The sequence below is a fragment of the Triticum dicoccoides genome, chromosome 2A, assembly GCF_002162155.2.
Source record: "Triticum dicoccoides isolate Atlit2015 ecotype Zavitan chromosome 2A, WEW_v2.0, whole genome shotgun sequence".
NCBI classification, from domain to species: Eukaryota; Viridiplantae; Streptophyta; class Magnoliopsida; order Poales; family Poaceae; genus Triticum; species Triticum dicoccoides.
The window spans coordinates 536,213,167-536,233,584 of record NC_041382.1 but is presented as its reverse complement, the minus strand read 5'-3'; positions in this window follow the sequence as shown (position 1 = coordinate 536,233,584).

Genomic DNA, 20,418 nt, shown 5'->3' with positions numbered 1-20,418 from the left:
TAAAGATGACCCTCGGGATGCGCGACTCCCAAGGGAAAAAGGCTAGGTGGCAAATGGTAAAACCAAGGTTGGGCCTTGCTGGAGGAGTTTTATTCAAGGCGAACTGTCAAGGGGTTCCCATTATGACTCAACCGTGTAAGGAACGCAAAAATCTAGGAACATAACACCGATATGACGAAAACTAGGGCGGTAAGAGTGGAACAAAACACTAGGCATAAGGCCGAGCCTTCCACCCTTTACCAAGTATATAGATGCATTAATTAAATAATAGATATTGTGATATCCCAACAAAATAATCATGTTCCAACAAGGAACAACATCTCCATGTTCCAACAAGGAACAAACTTCAATCTTCACCTGCAACTAACAACACTATAAGAGGGGCTGAGCAAAGCGGTAACATAGCCAAACAACGGTTTGCTAGGACAAGGTGGGTTAGAGGCTTGGTTCAACAATATGGGTGGCATGATAAGCAAGTGGTAGGTATCGTAGCATAGGCATAGCAAAAGAGCGAGCAACTAAGCAAGCAAAGATAGAAGTGATTTCGAGGGTATGGTCATCTTGCCTGAGATCCCGCAAGGAAGAAGAATGAGTCCATGAAGAAGGCAAACGGACATAGTCGAACGGATCCTCACAAACACGACGTTCTCGGAACCAACCCGAAGAAGCAACACCGGAAAGAACCAAACAACAAAGTAATCAACCATCACATACGCATGGCATGATGCACAATCAAGTATGATGCATACCCGGTTTAATGAAGCATGGCATGGCAAAATGCACAAGCAATTCTACAAATTAAGTGGAGCTCAATATGCAACGAGTTGCATATTGACGGAACACCACATGACTTATTTAGTTCGATCTCGTTTATGAACTCAACAATATTAAATGTTGTTAAACATGGCAAGAGGGTGAAGCAAATGAAAACTACCTATCTAGGCAAGTTTAAATGAGGCCGGAAACAAAGGACAACAATTCCGGTAAAACCCCATATGCATATTTTAAGGTTTGGTACTGTTCTGCCCTAAGCATTATTTTAAAGTTGTTAAACATGCAATATGAGTGCACCAAGTAAATCTAGGCATTTTTCTACCCCATTTACATATAAAGATTATTTAAATCGGAGCTACAGTTATTTAGTTATGAAATAAATCATTTTAGCATGACATAGGAGCAAATTTAAACAAACATCATTTTAGACATTTTAAACATGGATGAAAGTGGCATATAATTAACCTACACATAATTCTAAGCATTTTTCATATATAATTCATTTTAATCCGATGCACAAATTCGGAGTTACTATATGCATGTTGCCTAGGGACTATTCTGCAAAACTAGCACTCTTTGGGAAAATAGCTAAATCTGCTGGACAGGAAAAAAATAGAAACGGGCCGAATCTGCTGGGACTGCGCTGCTCACATTGGGCCTCCTGGGCTGGCTTGCGGAAAGTGGCCTAGGCGCGGGGCGCTGCTTGACCGGGCTGAAACCGGACCATGCGCGTGCGAGGGAGGCAGCCCAGCAGGCGTGCTCGTACTCCTCTGCTCGAAGCAGAGACAGGTTCAGGCAGTGGCAGTTGCCGGTGATGAGAACGACGACACGGTGGGAAGCGGCTCCGGCGATGTCAGGGACTGGCGGAGACGGGCGGATCTGGACGGCAGCTTGCCGGATCCGGCGAATCTGGGCGACGACGGAAGCTGGGCGGTAGCGAGAAGCTCCGGGCGGCGGCGCTATCCATGGTCAGAGAGAGAGCTGTAAGAGAAGGAGGAAGGGAAAACGGAGGATAGGAGGAGAGGGGCGGCCGGGGACGCGACCTGGGCGATGTTTCGCAGCAAGGGTCGCCGGCGGTGAGGTGGGCTACGGTGGCCGGCGGGTCTTGCGGGAGCTCGAGCGGCAGCCTCCCTCCCGATCCAGTACGGATCGAGGAGGTGCAGCAAGGAGCGAACGGGCGACGACTTGGGCTCGGGCGGCTTCCCAGGGCCCGATCTGGGTCCTGGCGGGCCACGGCGGCGCAGGGAGACAGGGAAAAGCGAGGAGAGGCCACATGGCCGCCTGCGAGTGGCCACGGGCGGCTGCGGGCGGTGGCTGAGCCAATCTGGGCGCGCCAAGTGGTGGGTGTGAGGTGGAGGGCACCGGAAAATGAGGAGGAGGTGGTGGACCTGGTTAGTCGGCGCGGGCTTCGAGGTTGATGCGGCGGCTGGAGGTTTGGGAAGGGGCTAGGCTAGGTTTGGACCCGATTTGGAAGGGGAGGTGGTCTATTTATAGTAGGTGGGCTAGGATTAGGGTTTGGAGAGGGGTTTGCTCCGTTTTGGACCCTCGGATCGCGATCGTGCGGTCCGAAGCGGAGGGGGAACTAGGTGGTCTGAGAGCAGAGAAGAGAATAAGAGGCCCTGCGGCTGTTTCCGGAGACCGAAAACGTCCGATGTTAGACCGGCTATAATGCCGCTATAGTTTAACGGTTAGGCTATCAAACGAACTCCGAATGTGACGAAACTTGACAGGCGGTCTATCTACACTATAATAAGACCGCACGTCAACTCTCGTCCCATTCCGAGAACATTTTCCGGCCACTTATAAAATACTATTTCGGACATGCCGCGGGCGCGTGCAAGTGGGTCTGGGCTCAGAACAGACAACGGATGGAACTGGGAGACCGGGACTAATGCAAGTTTTGAAAACATGATGATGCTATGCAAAAGATGACATGATGAAATGCAACACGCAAGCAAATGACATGGCAACGCAGCGACTAACTGGAAGACACCTAGCACATCGGACTCGGGGCGTTACAGATAAGCAAGTGGTAGGTATCGCAGCATAGGCATAGCAAAAGAGGGAGCAACTAGCAAGCAAAGATAGAAGTGATTTCGAGGGTATGGTCATCTTGCCTGAGATCCCGCAAGGGAGAAGAACGAGTCCATGAAGAAGACAAACGGACATTGTCGAACGGATCCTCACAAACGCGACGTTATCGGAACCAACCCGACGAAGCAACACCGGAAAGAAGCAAACAAACATAGTAAACAACCACCACATGAACATGGCACAATGCACAAACAAGTATGATGCATGTCCGGTTTAATGAAGCATGGCATGGCAAAATGCACGAACAGTCCTACAAATTAAGTGGAGCTCAACATGCAACTCCATTGCATATTGACGAAACACCACATTCATTATTTAGTTCACTCTCGGTTAGGTACCCAATAATATTAAATTTTCTTAACACGGTAAGAGGTGAAGCAAAAGAAAACTACCTATCTAGGCAAGTTTAAATGAGGCCGGAACAACAAACAACAAGTCCGGAAACTCCTCATGTGCATATTTTAGGTTTGGTACTGTTCTTCCCTAAACACAATTTTAGAGTTATTAAACATGCAAGAAAAATGCACCACGTTAAACTAGGCAATTTTCTACCCCAAATGCATATAAAGTTTATTTAAAACCGAGCTACGGTTATTAAGTTATGAATTAAATCATTTTAGCAAGTTATTTAAGCAAATTTAAACAAACATCATTTTAAACATTTTTAACATGGATGGAAATGACATATTATGAAACTACACAAAATTCTAAGCAACTTTCATATATAAATCATTTTAATCCGGTGCATGGATGATGAGTTATTAAATGCGTGAAACTAGGAGGTTTTCTGCAAATCTGCCGTCACTAGATTAAATAGAAAATTCGTCTTGGCAAGGATATAACATAACAGGCCGAATCTGAGTTGAACTGGGCTGGAACAGGAGCAAGAGCAACATATTAGCGTGCGCTCACGAGCGACGGATGGCGCAGAAGCAAATGGGCCACGGCCTGACAGTAGGGGAGCTCACCAGAGGACAGATGGGCTGGAGAGATTGATCCAGAGGATCAAATCGACCCCAGGTGCAATCGATGCAGGGTCAACGCAGTGGCTTGAGTGCTCGGGGCAGGCGGGCGAGCGAGGCAGGAGAGGTCAACGCGAGCGGGCGAGGCGCTCGTCCTTTGTTTGTGAAGCAGGGATCGAGCAAGTGGCTCTTCCGCTCTAGGAAGAAGAAAATGAGGCGGTGCTGGGACTTGAACGGGAGGCGCCGAGTGGATCTGGGCGGAGACAAGGTCTTGGCAACGACAGCTTGGTGCGTAGACGATGGACGGTGCGGTGGCTGACAGCAAAGCTCCATGGCGACGGAGCTTCATCCTAAGGCAGAGAGGAACAGAGAGAGAGTTGAGAGAGGGGGAAGCGAGAGGAGCACGGGAAGGTGGAGAAGGAGGGGGCGGCCGGCGCTCATCTGGTGGCTGCTGGTTCGCTCGTCGGCGTGGAGGTTGGCGGTGCCGCGGGGTCGAGGGGCTACTCCCCCCCCCCCGATCCAATCGAGAGCGAGGGAGGAGGGAGCAGCACGAGAGGAGCTCGGGGTAGGGGCGTGCGGGAGCAGGGGCTGGAAGGCTCCTGGTGGCTTGCATGCTCGCGAGGGCGAGGCAGAGGAGGCTGCGGGTGCGTGGAGGTCGAGCAGAGGATCGCGACAGGGCTGGATCGATGGGTGGATCAAGGAAGGTGGAGGCTGGCGCTGGTTGGCTGGTGCTGAAAACAAGGAGAGGATGGATCCCAAGATGGAGAGGGTAGGTAGGTGGCGGCGGGCAGGAGGGTGGATGGGACAGACCTCCTAATTTTTAGGGTTGGACCAAATATTTACATCAGGTGAAATAGGTTAGGGGCCAATCCGTCCCTTCAATCGTAATCGGACGGTCGGGAAAAATAGGCTAGGGAGCCCAAATAAGAAAACAGAGACGTTTTGTAGATGTTTGGGGATGATCCGGACACAACGGTGACGACTGCCCAGGTCCGGTTCGGGGAAGTTCCGGACGCGCACACGAGGAGGGCCGCGGGCTGACGAGAGAGGTTAGGTTGGGCCTGGCGGTAAGCAGTGGACTGTGTAGATGGTCTCGAGCTGAGAGAAGAGAAGAGAGAGAGAGAGACCCGGCGACTGTTTCCGGAGACCGAAAACATCCGACGTTAGACCGACTATTATGCCGCTATAGTTTAACGGTTGGGCTATCAGACGAACCCCGAATGCGAAGAAACTTGACAGGCGGTCTTCCTACACTAAAATAAGACCGCACGCCAACTTTCAACCCATTCCGAGAACATTTCCCGGCCACTTATAAAATAATATTTCGGACATGCCGCGGGCGCGTGCGAGTGTGGTTGGGCTCAGAACGGACAATGGACGGAACTGGGGGAACCCAGACGGATGCAAGTTTAGAAAACATGATGATGCAATGCACATGATGACATGATAAAATGCAACACGCAAGAAAATGGCATGACAACGATAGCGAATCACTAGAAGACACCTGGCGCGACGGTCTTGGGGCGTCACAACACTCCACCACTACGAGAGGATCTCGTCCCGAGATCTAGGATGGCACCGGAGGGAAAACGGAAGAGAAAGAGAAGGGGTAAAACTAAGTTGCTTCTTCGACAAACGAGTGAAAACAAAGAACCTTAAGAGCTTAAACCATTTTGAGAAAAGAAAACAACGGAGATGAACGAAGTTGAAAACACTCCGTTAGGAAAGAGGAACAAGGAAGAACAAATTCAGACAGCACTTCGATTGAAAAGTGATATGAAACTTGATAAGATGGAAAGAACTTGAGTAGATGACACAACACTCCGGTTAAATGGATAAACCAAGAAAAGAACACGATCCTGACAAAACAAGAAGATGGGTTGAAGAGAGCAACATCACAACGCCTCCGGCAGGAAGAAATAGAAGATAGATAATTGAAATAGGAGAATTGAGAAGAAAATGCCAACTTCTGCCACAAAAGAGTTTGAAGAGTCATCTTTAGGAGAAGGGTCGAACGGAGTTGTTGGAAAAACCAACAATGAAAAGAATTAGCTTGATATGGTCTTATGGAATACATCTCAAAATTATGAGGTGACAACCTGCCACTCACGGGAAAAAGAATTGGATTGGTATGAACAAGGAGACGAGAAAGCTTATTTCACCGGAAGGATGAAAGAAGAACTTGGGTCCTTTATAAGCACCATAAATAGTAACAATCCTTAGGGAAGGCTTTAGGTGGAATATAACCCAAGATAACTCAAATGACGAGATTGATGGATTTAAAATATCTCATCCTTGTCAACACGTGAATCATGAAACATGAACTCAAATTATCAAGAATGACATAATACCACCTCCAATTATACGGAAGAAAAAAATTGCACTCCGGATAGCAAGATGAAGAATACTTGAGCTCCCTAGAAAAGAATCTCGATGAAAACTTCGAGAAGGAATTAAATCCTTGATGAACCATCATGTAGAACCTTCATGAAGAACTCCGGTAACAAAAGGGTGATCAAACAAAAAGGAAAGAGAAGTTGAAAACACAAGGTGAAACCTTGCAATGATTAGATGGATCTTCGCGATGAAATAATTGAGAGATCTTGGAAATACGGGAAAGAAATTATAACGCATCTCGAACCGAGAATGTGAAATGATGAACCACTCCGGAAAGCAGGAAAACAATAAACTCGATGAAACAAGAATAAGAATTACATTATGCTTATCCTTCATCAATTAAATTGATGAGAAACAATGGATTTGGCACACTACTTATTCTCATGGAAAGGATGAAGATAGATATGGCGCAAACTTAAGAAGGTCTTCGACGAACCACCGGTAGAATTAGGAAACAAAGAATGCATTAATATGATAAGAAAGAAGAAAAATCTTGAACGAACCACCATAAGCATTGACAAAGAATGAAGTAAAGGGATAAATCACCGGAAAGGAATTAGAGAATGAATGAAAATACTTGAGGGAAATTAGATCCACGAGAACAAAAGATCATGAGCTGATTAGAGAATATACTTGAATGATGCATCGGTATGATTGGAGAATGATAACTGGAAGCTGACATGAATAATCCAGAATTGATGGACTCCGGATAACAAACTGAGAAGAATCTTGAATTGCTCCGGATAGGTAAAAAGAATTTTCACAATCAAAAAATTATGAGGGAATGGCGGCAAGCTAGCATCATGAATCTTGAAGAGAATGGAGCAATATTGAGAAAAAAATCTTCTTCGGTCTTCAAATATAGAGAATGACAACTAGAAACACCACCAAGAATTGTTGAGATACTCCAGAATGAAGAAGAATGGAAAAGTTGAACCAATGATGAAAAGAATTTGGAAGATCTTGGAGAAAGACATTTGACTGATGATAAATCATTCTTACGTCAAACTTCGAAAAGAAATTTGAGGATAGCTCCGGGAAAATAAGAAGAGTCAGGTAAGATCCTAGAAAAAGACATGTGGGTTAGGGCCCACTCAAAGATACACCATTGAGCTATTACTTGAAAAGAGATATTGCACCGGTAGAATTAAATGGCTTGAAAGAGATGACATCTTCGAAAGAGCTTGAATGAAAACAGAGTGGAAACACGAATCTTGGAGATATCTTCAGCACTCCGGAATAATAGAATAGCGAGAAGTGAATGAATATGAGAAGCACCGGCATGAGAGGGTATTTGAAACGAGGAAAAAGATATGATCAACACCGAAAGCTTGAATTGAATCCACCGGAGAAGAAAAAGAACGAATAATGATAACTTGAAGCTCCGTTAGTATCTTCTTGAGAATCACCGGGTAAGAGCATTGACGGAACTGAATGGAGAGATTTCCCATTAATAAAAGGATACTTGATTAAGAAATCTGAATCCTTGAAGAAAAAGGGTGGGAGGGTGGGAAAACAAAGACAATTTGGGAGGAACAAATAACGTTGAGAAGATATTGAGTTGATCTTGCGGATGAAAAAAAATGATATGATCATCTTGAAGAGAACCACACCGGTTGAAAAAGGATTGACATGACAATCTCGATTATCATGAAGGATTAGTATTCGCATCGGAGTTTGAGAACACCATTTGGGGAAGGTATGGAATCAAACACTTGACATTGAAGCAACTCGAATACCACAACTCAAAACAAAACAAAGGATTGGCTTGCAAAATAAGCCGGAACAAACATATGATAGAGATTTCGTCCGAAGTTTTCATGGTGGGGCCTACATGGGCTCGATCGTACAGCACCGTCATGTACAAGGCAGTGCACATGACATACGAAGCGTCCCCGAGTCGGCATAGCCAAGGACTCTTTAAGACACAACGAGACCACTGTAAAACCAACCGTGAATTGGCGGACCACTAGACGTCGAACCCCAATTTCATATCATATATCCGTCGGAAAGATATCCTAAGAGCTACTTGAATTCCCACTTATAAACTCCCGAATTTTTCCGGTTATGCAATCAGGTGTTGGGGATACAGGGGAAGCATAATATCTCACCCAAAACTAGCAAATCCTACATCCAGCTGTATCCATCCTTCAACACATAACCAAGAAACCTTTGGAAATCGTTTACCTCAACCTTCGAAAAGCATCCGTTATACGAGTTATGGCAATACTCCCGAACTCCCGCCCCAGTACTGGGTGGCGTCGAGGTTATCTCACCAACAACTGCATAAAAGATTTTTTCGATGTCGGCGAAACTAAACTCAGGTATTCCAGAACTGCAACGATAAAATTGTGACGACAACACCTCGGAGCTCAACTCCCCGGGACACTGACACAACCCCTAAATGACAGGAGGCACCAAGAACAATGTTCTCGTCACAAATCGATCGGAACGATTCCAAGATACCCGCGTGATCCTAAATTTTTTTAGTGAAATTTTAGAAGAGAAGAGTCAAAACTCTATGTCAGGATGCCTTACCAGAGCGACAAAGGGACTGAGGAGTAAAAAGAATTCCTAACTCTCCGTTATATATAATCCTAAATGACTCAAAACATTTCTAGACTCAATAACGCCAGCGATTCGATCGAGCAGGGGGCTCCTAAGGTCGGGGAAGGCTCTGATACCAACTTGTAACACCCTCGATGCGGCTATATCTCCCACGTGTCGAAGCACGACTTAGAGGCATAACCGCATTGAAAGCAATGTCACAAGTGAGGTAATCTTCACACAATCCATGTAATACATAAGGGAAGGAGATACATAGTTGGCTTACAATCGCCACTTCACACAATACATGAATAAAGCATTATATTCATCCAAATACACTCAAGGTCCGACTACGGAACCAAAATAAAAGAAAGACTACCCCAAAAGCGACACAGATCCCCGATCGACCCCAACTGGGCTCCACTACTGATCAATTAGAACGAAGTAACACAAAGGCCAAGATCTTCATCGAGCTCCTCCTTGAGCTTGGTTGCGTCATATGCACGATATCATAGGCACCTGCAAACTGGTTTTGGAAGTATCTGTGAGTCACGGGGACTCAGCAATCTCACACCCTCGCGATCAAGACTATTTAAGCTTATGGGTAAGGTAAAAGGTATGAGGTGGAGCTGTAGCAAGCGACTAGCATATATGGTGGCTAACATACGCAAATGAGAGCGAGAAGAGAAGGCAAAGCACGGTCGAACAACTATGATCAAGAAGTGATCCTAGAACAACCTACGTTAAGCATAACTCCAACACCGCGTTCACTTCCCGGACTCCGCCGGAAAGAGACCATCACGGTTACACACGCGGTTGATGCATTTTAATTAAGATCAACTTCAGGTTTTCTACAGCCGGACATTAACAAATTCCCATCTGCCCATAACCGCGGGCACGGCTTTCGAAAGTTCAAAATCCTGCAGGGGTGTCCCAACTTAGCCCATCACAAGCTCTCACGGTCAACGAAGGATATTCCTTCTAGCGGGAAGACCCAACCAGACTCGGAATCCCGGTTACAAGACATTCCGACAATGGTAAAACAAGACCAGCAAAGCCACCCGAATGTGCCGACAAATCCCGATAGGAGCTGCACATATCTCTTTCTCAGGGCACACCGGATTGTCGAAGGTTTCGGTAGGCCAGCCCAGAGTTGCCCCTGGTGGCCACCGACAGCTGACAGGTTGGACCAACACTCAGAGGAGCACTGGCCCGGGGGTTTAAATAACGATGACCCTTGAGTCTGCAGAACCCAAGGGAAAAAAGGCTAGGTGGCGAATGGTAAAACCAATGTTGGGCCTTGCTGGAGGAGTTTTATTCAAGGCGAACTGTCAAGGGGTTCCCATTATAACCCAACCACGTGAGGGACGCAAAATTCGGGAACATAACACCGTTATGACGGAAACTAGGGCGGCAAGAGTGGAACAAAACACCAGGCATAAGGCCGAGCCTTCCACCCTTTACCAAGTATATAGATGCATTAATTAAGTAAGAGATATTGTGATATCCCAATGAAATATCCATGTTCCAAACATGGAACAAGCTCCAATCTTCACCTGCAACTAACAACGCTATAAGAGGGGCTGAGCAAAGTGGTAACATAGCCAAACAACGGTTTGCTAGGACAAGGTGGGTTAGAGGCTTGGTTCAACAATATGGGAGGCATGATAAGCAAGTGGTAGGTATCGCAGCATAGGCATAGCAAAAGAGTGAGCAACTAGCAAGCAAAGATAGAAGTGATTTCGAGGGTATGGTCATCTTGCCTGAGATCCCGCAAGGGACAAGAACGAGTCCATGAAGAAGACAAACGGACATTGTCGAACGGATCCTCACAAATGCGACGTTATCGAAACCAACTCGACGAAGCAACACTGGAAAGAAGCAAACGAACATAGTAAACAACCACCACATGAACACGGCACGATGCACAAACAAGTATGATGCATGTCCGGTTTAATGAAGCATGGCATGGCAAAATGCACGAACAATCCTACAAATTAAGTGGAGCTCAACATGCAACTCCATTGCATATTGACGAAACACCATATTCATTATTTAGTTCACTCTCGGTTAGGTACCCAACAATATTAAATGTTCTTAACATGGTAAGAGGTGAAGCAAAAGAAAACTACCTATCTAGGCAAGTTTAAATGAGGCCGGAACAACAAACAACAAGTCCGGAAACTCCTCATGTGCATATTTTAGGTTTGGTACTGTTCTGCCCTAAACACAATTTTAGAGTTATTAAACATGCAAGAAAAATGCACCATGTTAAACTAGGCAATTTTCTACCCCAAATGCATATAAAGTTTATTTAAAACCGAGCTACGGTTATTAAGTTATGAATTAAATCATTTTAGCAGTTATTTAAGCAAATTTAAATAAACAACATTTTAAACATTTTTAACATGGATGGAAATGACATATTATGAAACTACACAAAATTCTAAGCAACTTTCATATATAAATCATTTTAATCCGGTGCATGGATGATGAGTTATTAAATGCGTGAAACTAGGGGGGTTTTCTATAAATCCGCCGTCACTAGATTAAATAGAAAATTCGTCTTGGCAAGGAAATAACATAACGGGCCGAATCTGAGTTGAACTGGGCTGGAACAGGAGCAAGTGCAACATATTAGCGTGCGCTCACGAGCGTCGGATGGCGCAGAAGCAAATGGGCCACAGCCCGACAGTAGGGGAGCTCACCAGAGGACAGATGGGCTGGAGAGATTGATCCAGAGGATCAAATCGAACCCAGGTACAATCGATGTAGGGGCAACGTAGGGGCTTGAGCGCTCGGGGCAGGCGGGCGAGCGAGGCAGGAGAGGTCAACGCGAGCGGGCATGGCGCTCGTCCTCTGTTTGTGAAGCAGGGATCGAGCAAGTGGCTCTTTCGCTCCAGGAAGAAGAAAACGAGGCGGTGTTGGGACTTGAACGGGAGGCGGCGAGTGGATCTGGGCGGAGACAAGGTCTTGGCGACGGCAGCTTGGCGCGTAGACGATGGACGGTGCGGTGCCTGACAGCAAAGCTCCATGGCGGCGGAGCTTCATCCTGGGGCAGAGAGGAACAGAGAGAGAGTTGAGAGAGGGGGAAACGGGAGGAGCACGGGAAGGTGGAGAAGGAGGGGGCGGCCGGTGCTCATCTGGTGGCTGCTGGTTCGCTCGCCGGCGTGGAGGTTGGCGGTGACGCGGGGTCGAGGGGCTCCTCCCCTCGATCTAATCGAGAGCGAGGGAGCAGGGAGCAGCACGAGAGGAGCTCGGGGTAGGGGCGCGTGGGAGCAGGGGCTGGAAGGCTCCTGGTGGCTTGCGTGCTCGCGAGGGCGAGGCAGAGGAGGCTGCGGGTGCGTGGAGGTTGAGCAGAGGATCGCGACAGGGCTGGATCGATGGGTGGATCAGGGAAGGTGGAGGCTGGCGCTGGTTGGCTGGTGCTGAAAACAAGGAGGGGACGGATCCCGAGATGGAGAGGGTAGGTAGGTGGCGGCGGGCAGGAGGGTGGATGGGACAGACCTCCTAATTTTTAGGGTTGGACCAAATATATACATCAGGTGAAATAGGTTAGGGGCCAATCCGTCCCTTCAATCGTAATCAGACAGTCGGGAAGAATAGGCTAGGGAGCCCAAATAAGAAAACAGAGACGTTTTGTAGATGTTTGGGGATGATCCGGACACAATGGTGACGACTGCCCAGGTCGGGTCCGGGGAAGTTTCGGACGCGCACGCGAGGAGGGCCGCGGGCTGACGAGAGAGGTTAGGTTGGGCCTGGCGGTAAGCAGTGGACTGTGTAGACGGTCTCGAGCTGAGAGAAGAGAAGAGAGAGAGAGAGAGACCCGGCGACTGTTTCCGGAGACCGAAAACGTCCGACGTTAGACCGACTATTATGCCGCTATAGTTTAACGGTTGGGCTATCAAACGAACCCCGAATGCGAAGAAACTTGACATGCGGTCTTCCTACACTAAAATAAGACCGCACGCCAACTTTCAACTCATTCCGAGAACATTTTCCGGCCACTTATAAAATAATATTTCGGACATGCCGCGGGCGCGTGCGAGTGTGGTTGGGCTCAGAACGGACAACGGACGGAACTGGGGGAACCTGGATGGATGCAAGTTTAGAAAACATGATGATGCAATGCACATGATGACATGATAAAATGCAACACGCAAGCAAATGACATGACAATGATAGCGAATCACTGGAAGACACCTGGCGCGACGGTCTCGGGGCGTCACAGGCGCCGCCCCCCTCTCCTTGTCCTATTCGGACTAGGGGGAGGGGGCGCGGCCCATGCCCTGGCCGCCTCTCCTTTCTTTCCACCAAGGCCCACTAAGGCCCATTAAGTCCCCGGGGGGTTCCGGTAACCTCCCGGTACTCCAGTAAAATCCCGATTTCACCCGAAATACTTCCGAAATGCAAACATAGGCTTCCAATATATCAATCTTCATGTCTCTACCATTTCGAGACTCCTCGTCATGTCCGTGATCACATCTGGAACTCCGAACAACCTTCGGTACATCAAAACATATAAAGTCATAATATAACTGTCATCGAAACGTTAAGCGTGCGGACCCTACGGGTTCAAGAACTATGTAGACATGACTGAGACATGTCTCCGGTCAATAACCAATAGCGGAACCTAGATGTTCATATTGGCTCCCACATATTCTACGAAGATATTTATCGGTCAGACCACAGAACAACGTACGTTGTTCCTTTTGTCATCGGTATGTTACTTGCCCGAGATTCGATCGTCGGTATCTCAATACCTAGTTCAATCTCGTTACCGGCAAGTCTCTTTACTTGTTCCGTAATACATCATCCCGCAACTAACTCATTAGTTGCAATGCTTGCAAGGCTTAAGTGATGTGCATTACCGAGTGGGCCCAGAGATACCTCTCCGACAATCGGAGTGACAAATCCTAATCTAGAAATACGCCAACCCAACAAGTACCTTCGGAGACACCTGTAGAGCACCTTTATAATCACCCAGTTATGTTGTGACGTTTGGTAGCACACAAAGTGTTCCTCCGGTAAACGGGAGTTGCATAATCTCATAGTCATAGGAACATGTATAAGTCATGAAGAAAGCAATAGCAACATACTAAACGATCGGGTGCTAAGATAACAGTGGGTCAAGTCAATCACATCATTCTCCTAATGGTGTGATCCCGTTAATCAATTCCACATTTCCACAGTTCACATTTCCTTAAGTGCGTGCCAAATTCGTGACTCAAATATTCTCCCCACGATCTGATTGTAAGAACTTTATTTTCCTGTCATGTTGATTCTCTAACTCACTCTGAAATTCCTTGAACTTTTCAAAGGTCTCAGACTTGTGTTTCATTAAGTAGACATACCCATATCTACTTAAGTCATCAGTGAGGGTGAGAACATAACGATAGCCACCACGAGCCTCAACGCTCATTGGACCACACACATCAATATGTATGATTTCCAATAAGTTGGTTGCTCGCTCCATTGTTCCGGAGAACAGAGTCTTGGTCATTTTGCCCATGAGGCATGGTTCGCACGTGTCAAATGATTCATAATCAAGAGACTCCAAAAGTCCATCTGCATGGAGTTTCTTCATGTGTTTGACACCAATGTGACCAAGGCGGCAGTGCCACAAGTATGTGGGACTATCATTATCAAGCTGACATCTTTTGGCATTCACACTATGAATATGTGTAACATCACATTCGAGATTCAATAAGAATAAACCATTGACCAGTGGGGCATGACCATAAAACATATCTCTCATATAAATAGAACAACCATTATTCTCAAATTTAAATGAGTAGCCATCTCGCATTAAACGAGATCCAGATACAATGTTCATGCTCAAAGATGGCACTAAATAACAATTATTGAGGTTTAAAACTAATCCCGTAGGTAAATGTAGAGGTAGCGTGCCGACGGCGATCACATCGACCTTGGAACCATTCCCGACGCGCATCGTCACCTCGTCCTTCGCCAGTCTTCGCTTATTCCGCAACTCCTGTTTTGAGTTACAAATATGAGCAACCGCACCGATATCAAATACCCAGGAGCTACTACGAGTGCTGGTAAGGTAAACATCAATAACATGTATATCATATATACCTTTGGTATTGCCGGCCTTCTTATCCGCTAAGTACTTGGGACAGTTCCGCTTCCAGTGACCATTTCCCTTGCAATAAAAGCACCGAGTCTCAGGCTTGGGTCCATTCTTTGGCTTCTTCCCGGCAACTGATTTACCGGGCACGTCAACTCCCTTGCCGTCCTTCTTGAAGTTCTTCTTACCCTTGCCCTTCTTGAAACTAGTGGTCTTATTCGCCATCAACACTTGATGTTCCTTTTTGATCTCCACCTCCGCTGATTTCAGCATTGAATATAACTCAGGAATGGACTTCTCCATCCCTTGCATATTGTAGTTCATCACAAAGCTCTTGTAGCTAGGTGGAAGCGACTGGAGGATCCTGTCAATGACCGAGTCATCTGGAAGATTAACTCCCAGCTGAGACAAGTGGTTGTGCAACCCAGACATTTTGAGTATGTGCTCGCTGATAGAACTATTTTCCTCCATCTTACAACTGTAGAACTTGTCAGAGACTTCATATCTCTTGACCCGGACATGAGCTTGGAAAACCATTTTCAGCTCTTGGAACATCTCATATGCTTCGTGTTTCTCAAAACGCTTTTGGAGCCCCAATTCTAAGCTGTAAAGCATGCCACACTAAACCAGAGAGTAATCATCACTATGCGACTGCCAGGCGTTCATAACGTCTTGAGTTGCTGGGAAAATGGGTGCCTCACCTAGCGGTGCTTCAAGGACATATGCCTTCTTGGCAGCTATGAGGATGATCCTCAAGTTACGGACCCAGTCCGTATAGTTGCTACCATCATCTTTCAGCTTGGTTTTCTCTAGGAACGCATTGAAGTTGAGGGCAACATTAGCGTGGGACATTGGATCTACAAGATAGATTTGTAAAGACAATTTTAGACTAAGTTCATGATAATTAAGTTCATCTAAATTACTTAATGAACTCCCACTTAGATAAAACATCCCTCTGGTCATCTAAGTGATTCATGATCCAAATCGACTAGCCCGTGTCCGATCATCACGTGAGATGGACTAGTCGTCAACGGTGAACATATCCATGTTGATCGTATGTACTATATGACTCATGTTCGACCTTTCGGTCTCTCGTGTTCCGAGGCCATGTTTGTACATGCTAGGATCATCAAGTAAACCAAGTGTTTTGCATGTGTAAATCTAGCTTACACCCGTTGTATTCGAACGTTAGAATCTATCACACCCGATCATCACGTGGTGCTTCGAAAGAACGAGCCTTCGCAACGGTGGACAGTTAGGGGGAACACTTTCTTGAAATTTTAGCGAGGGATCATCTTATTTATGCTACCGTTGTTCTAAGCAAATAAGATGTAAAAACATGATAAACATCACATGCAATCAAATAGTGACATGATATGGCCAATATCATTTTGCTCCTTTTGATCTCCATCTTCGGGGCACCATGATCATCATCGTCACTAGCATGACACCATGATCTCCATCATCATGATCTCCATCATCGTGTCTTCATGAAGTTGTCTCGCTAACTGTTACTTCTACTACTATGGCTAACGGTTAGAAATAAAGTAAAGTAATTACATGGTGTTTTTATTGACATGCAGGTCATACAATAAATTAAGACAACTCCTATGGCTCCCGCTGGTTGTCATACTCATCGACATGCAAGTCGTGATTCCTATTACAAGAACATGATCAATCTCATACATCCCATATATCATTCATCACATCCTTTTGGCCATATCACATCACACAACATATGCTGCAAGAACAAGTTAGACGTCCTCTAATTGTTGTTGCAAGTTTTTACGTGGCTGCTATAGGTTTCTAGCAAGAACGTTTCTTACCTACGCCAAAACCATAACGTGATATGCCAATTTATATTTACCCTTCATAAGGACCCTTTTCACCGAATCCGATCCGACTAAAGTGGGAGAGACAGACACCCGCTAGCCACCTTATGCAACTAGTGCATGTAAGTCAGTGGAACCTTTCTCACGTAAGTGTACGTGTAAGGTCAGTCCGGGCCGCTTCATCCCACGATGCCGCCGAATCAAGATAAGACTAGTAACAACAAGTAAATTGACAAAATCGACGCCCACAACAACTTGTGTTCTACTCGTGCAAAGAAACTACGCATAGACCTAGCTCATGATACCACTGTTGGGGATCGTTGCAGAAATTAAAATTTTCTACGCATCACCAAGATCAATCTAGGGAGAGACTAGTAACGAGAGAGAGGGGAGTGTATCTTCATACCCTTGAAGATCGCGAGACGGAAGTGTTACAAGAACGCGGATGAAGAAGTCGTACTCATAGCGATTCAGATCACGATTGATTCCAATCTAAGCACCGAACAACGGTGCCTTCGCGTTCAACACACGTGCAGCAAGGGGACGTCTCCTCCTTCTTGATCCAGCAAGGGGGAAGGAGAAGTTGGGGAAGAACTCCGGCAGCACGACGGCGTGGTGGTGGAGCTTGCTGTTCTCCGGCAGGTGCTGCAGCCCTCCCTCCTCCCCTCTATTTATAGGGCTAAGGGGAAGGGGACGGCCCCTCTAGATGAGATCTAGAGGGGGGGGGGGGGCGGCCAAGGGGAGGGGGCTTGCCCCCCAAGCCAAGGGGGGCCCCCTTTAGGGTTTCCCCCAAACCCTGGGCACATGGGCCCTAAGGGGGATGGCGCCCAGCCCACTTAGGGGATGGTTCCCTTCGACATACAGCCCATAGGGCCCTCAGGGGCAGGTGGACCCTCCCGGTGGACCCCCGGAACCCCTTCGGTGGTCCCGGTACAATACCGGCAAACCCCCGAATACTTCCGGTGACCGTATGATGACTTCCCATATATAAATCTTCACCTCCGGACCATTCCGGAACTCCTCGTGATGTCCGGGATCTCATCCGGGACTCCGAACAACATTCGGTAACCGCATACTAATTCCCATAACAACTCTAGCGTCACCGAACCTTAAGTGTGTAGACCCCATGGGCTCAGGAACCATGTAGACATGACCGAGACATCTCTCCGGCCTATAACCAACAACAGGATCTGGATACCCATGTTGGCTCCCACATGTTCCACGATGATCTCATCGGATGAACCACGATGTCGAGGATTCAATCAATCCCGTATACAATTCCCTTTGTCCATCGGTATGTTACTTGCCCGAGATTTGATCGTCGGTATCACAATACCTTGTTCAATCTCATTACCGGCAAGTCACTTTACTTGTTCCGTAATGCATGATCCCGTGACTAACTACTTAGTCACATTGAGCTCATTATGATGATACATTACTGAGTGGGCCCAGAGATACCTCTCCGTCATACGGAGTGACAAATCCCAGTTTCGATTCGTGCCAACCCAACAGACACTTTCGGAGATACCTGTAGTGTACCTTTATAGCCACCCAGTTACGTTGTGACGTTTAGTACACCCAAAGAATTCCTACGGTATCCGGGAGTTGCACAATCTCATGGTCTAAGGAAATGATACTTGCCATTAGAAAAGCTTTAGCAAACGAACTACACGATCTTGTGCTATGCCTAAGATTGGGTCTTGTCCATCACATCATTCTCCCAATGATGTGATCCCGTTATCAACGACATCCAATGTCCATGGTTAGGAAACTATAACCATCTATTGATCAACGAGCTAGTCAACTAGAGGCTCACTAGGGACATGTTGTGGTCTATGTATTCACACATGTATTATGATTTTCGGATAACACAATTATAGCATGAACAATAGACAATTATCATGAACAAGGAAATATAATAACAACCACTTTATTATTGCCTCTAGGGCATATTTCCAACACCTCCCACATATTATCATCTCTATATTGCAAAACTATTACAAGGAATCAAACATATCATATTCTATGATCTACAAGTTTTATGTAGGATTTTATGACTGACCATGTGAATGACAAATTCATGTTGACTCTCTAAATAGATATAATTGAAGCAAGAGAGTTTAATTCTTTCTACAAAAGATTTTCCCGCGCTCTAACAAATAAAAGTGAAGCAAAAGAGCATTCTACAAATGGCGGTTTTCTATGTGTAGAGAAACGGGCAATCCAACCTTCAAATGATATAAGTGAACCACATGAAGCATTCTATAAAACCATGCTCAAAAGATACAAGTGAAGTACAAAGAGCATTCTATAAATCAACCAAGGACTATCTCATACCATCATGTTGCATTATTAAAAAAAATCAAACGACGCTCCAAGATTTTACGCATATCATGTGACGAATAAAAATATTGGGGTTCCTCGAGCATCCCTAAGCTTAGTTGCTTGGGAGCCCTTGAATTTACCTTGGGGTTCCTCGAGCATCCCCAAGCTTAGGCTCTTGCCACTCCTTATTCCTTCATCCATCGCGATCTCACCCAAAACTTGAAAACTTCAATCACACAAAACTTAGCAAAACCCTCTGAGATCCGTTAGTGTAATATCACCACTTTAAGTACAGTTGCAAACCCAGTCATATTTTAATTTTTGTGTTATACCTACCGTATTCTAACTTCTCCACATCTTATACCAACGATACAACCCATAGTTCCATCAAAACAAGCAAAACAATGCATCAAAAATAGAATCTGTAAAAAATAGGACAGTCTATAGCAATCTGAACATTGACCATACTTCTGTAACTCTAAAAATTCTAAAAAATTGAGAAAAAACAATTTGCATGAAAGTACTGTGTAAAAGTTTTAGAAACTTTTGACGTTCCAGTAAAAAATTGTAAATTAACGCACTATAGCCAAAGTTTTTGTTTTTGCACTGCACATACAAAACAAGCAATCTAATCATCCTAAAGGCAAATCTTGGATAATGTATTTGTACAAGGGTATAATTAGTCTTATTGAAAAATTTCTTCAATTCAAGATTTGCAAAGTTTCCATGGGAATGAACAAAGTTCAAGGAGCTCCCCCACTTCAACGATGCTCGTGTTTCTTACTTTCACTTTCCTTTTTGAAAAGTTTTAGGTTTCCCTCTATATTTTTTTGTTTTTAATCTTTTTTCAAAGCACACAACATAATACAATGACTCTCTAAGACTTCCGGGTTGTCTCCCTGGCAGCGCTTTCTTTAAAGCCATTAAGCTAGGCATAAAGTGCTCAAGTAATTGATCCACCCGGATCCCAAGGTATATCAAAGACAATTTTAATTAACAATGATTTGGAATTTAGTATTGAGCACAAAGCAACATAGATCATGCAACAACAAAGTCTAACTCTCTTCCTATGCATCCACATGTCATAAAGGAACAACTCATGCACATCAAGTGAAGGTCAATGCATAGTATAAATAGTTTCTTGCAATTTTATCGTATTGGAAACTGTCGGTGTCAAAACCGGCGGATCTCGGGTAGGGGGTCCCGAACTGTGCGTCTAAGGCAGATGGTAACAAGAGGCAGGGGACATGATGTTTTACCCAGGTTCGGGCCCTCTTGATGGAGGTAAAACCCTACGTCCTGCTTGATTAATATTGATGATATGGGTAGTACAAGAGTAGATCTACCACGATATCGGAGAGGCTAAACCCTAGAAGCTAGCCTATGGTCTGATTGT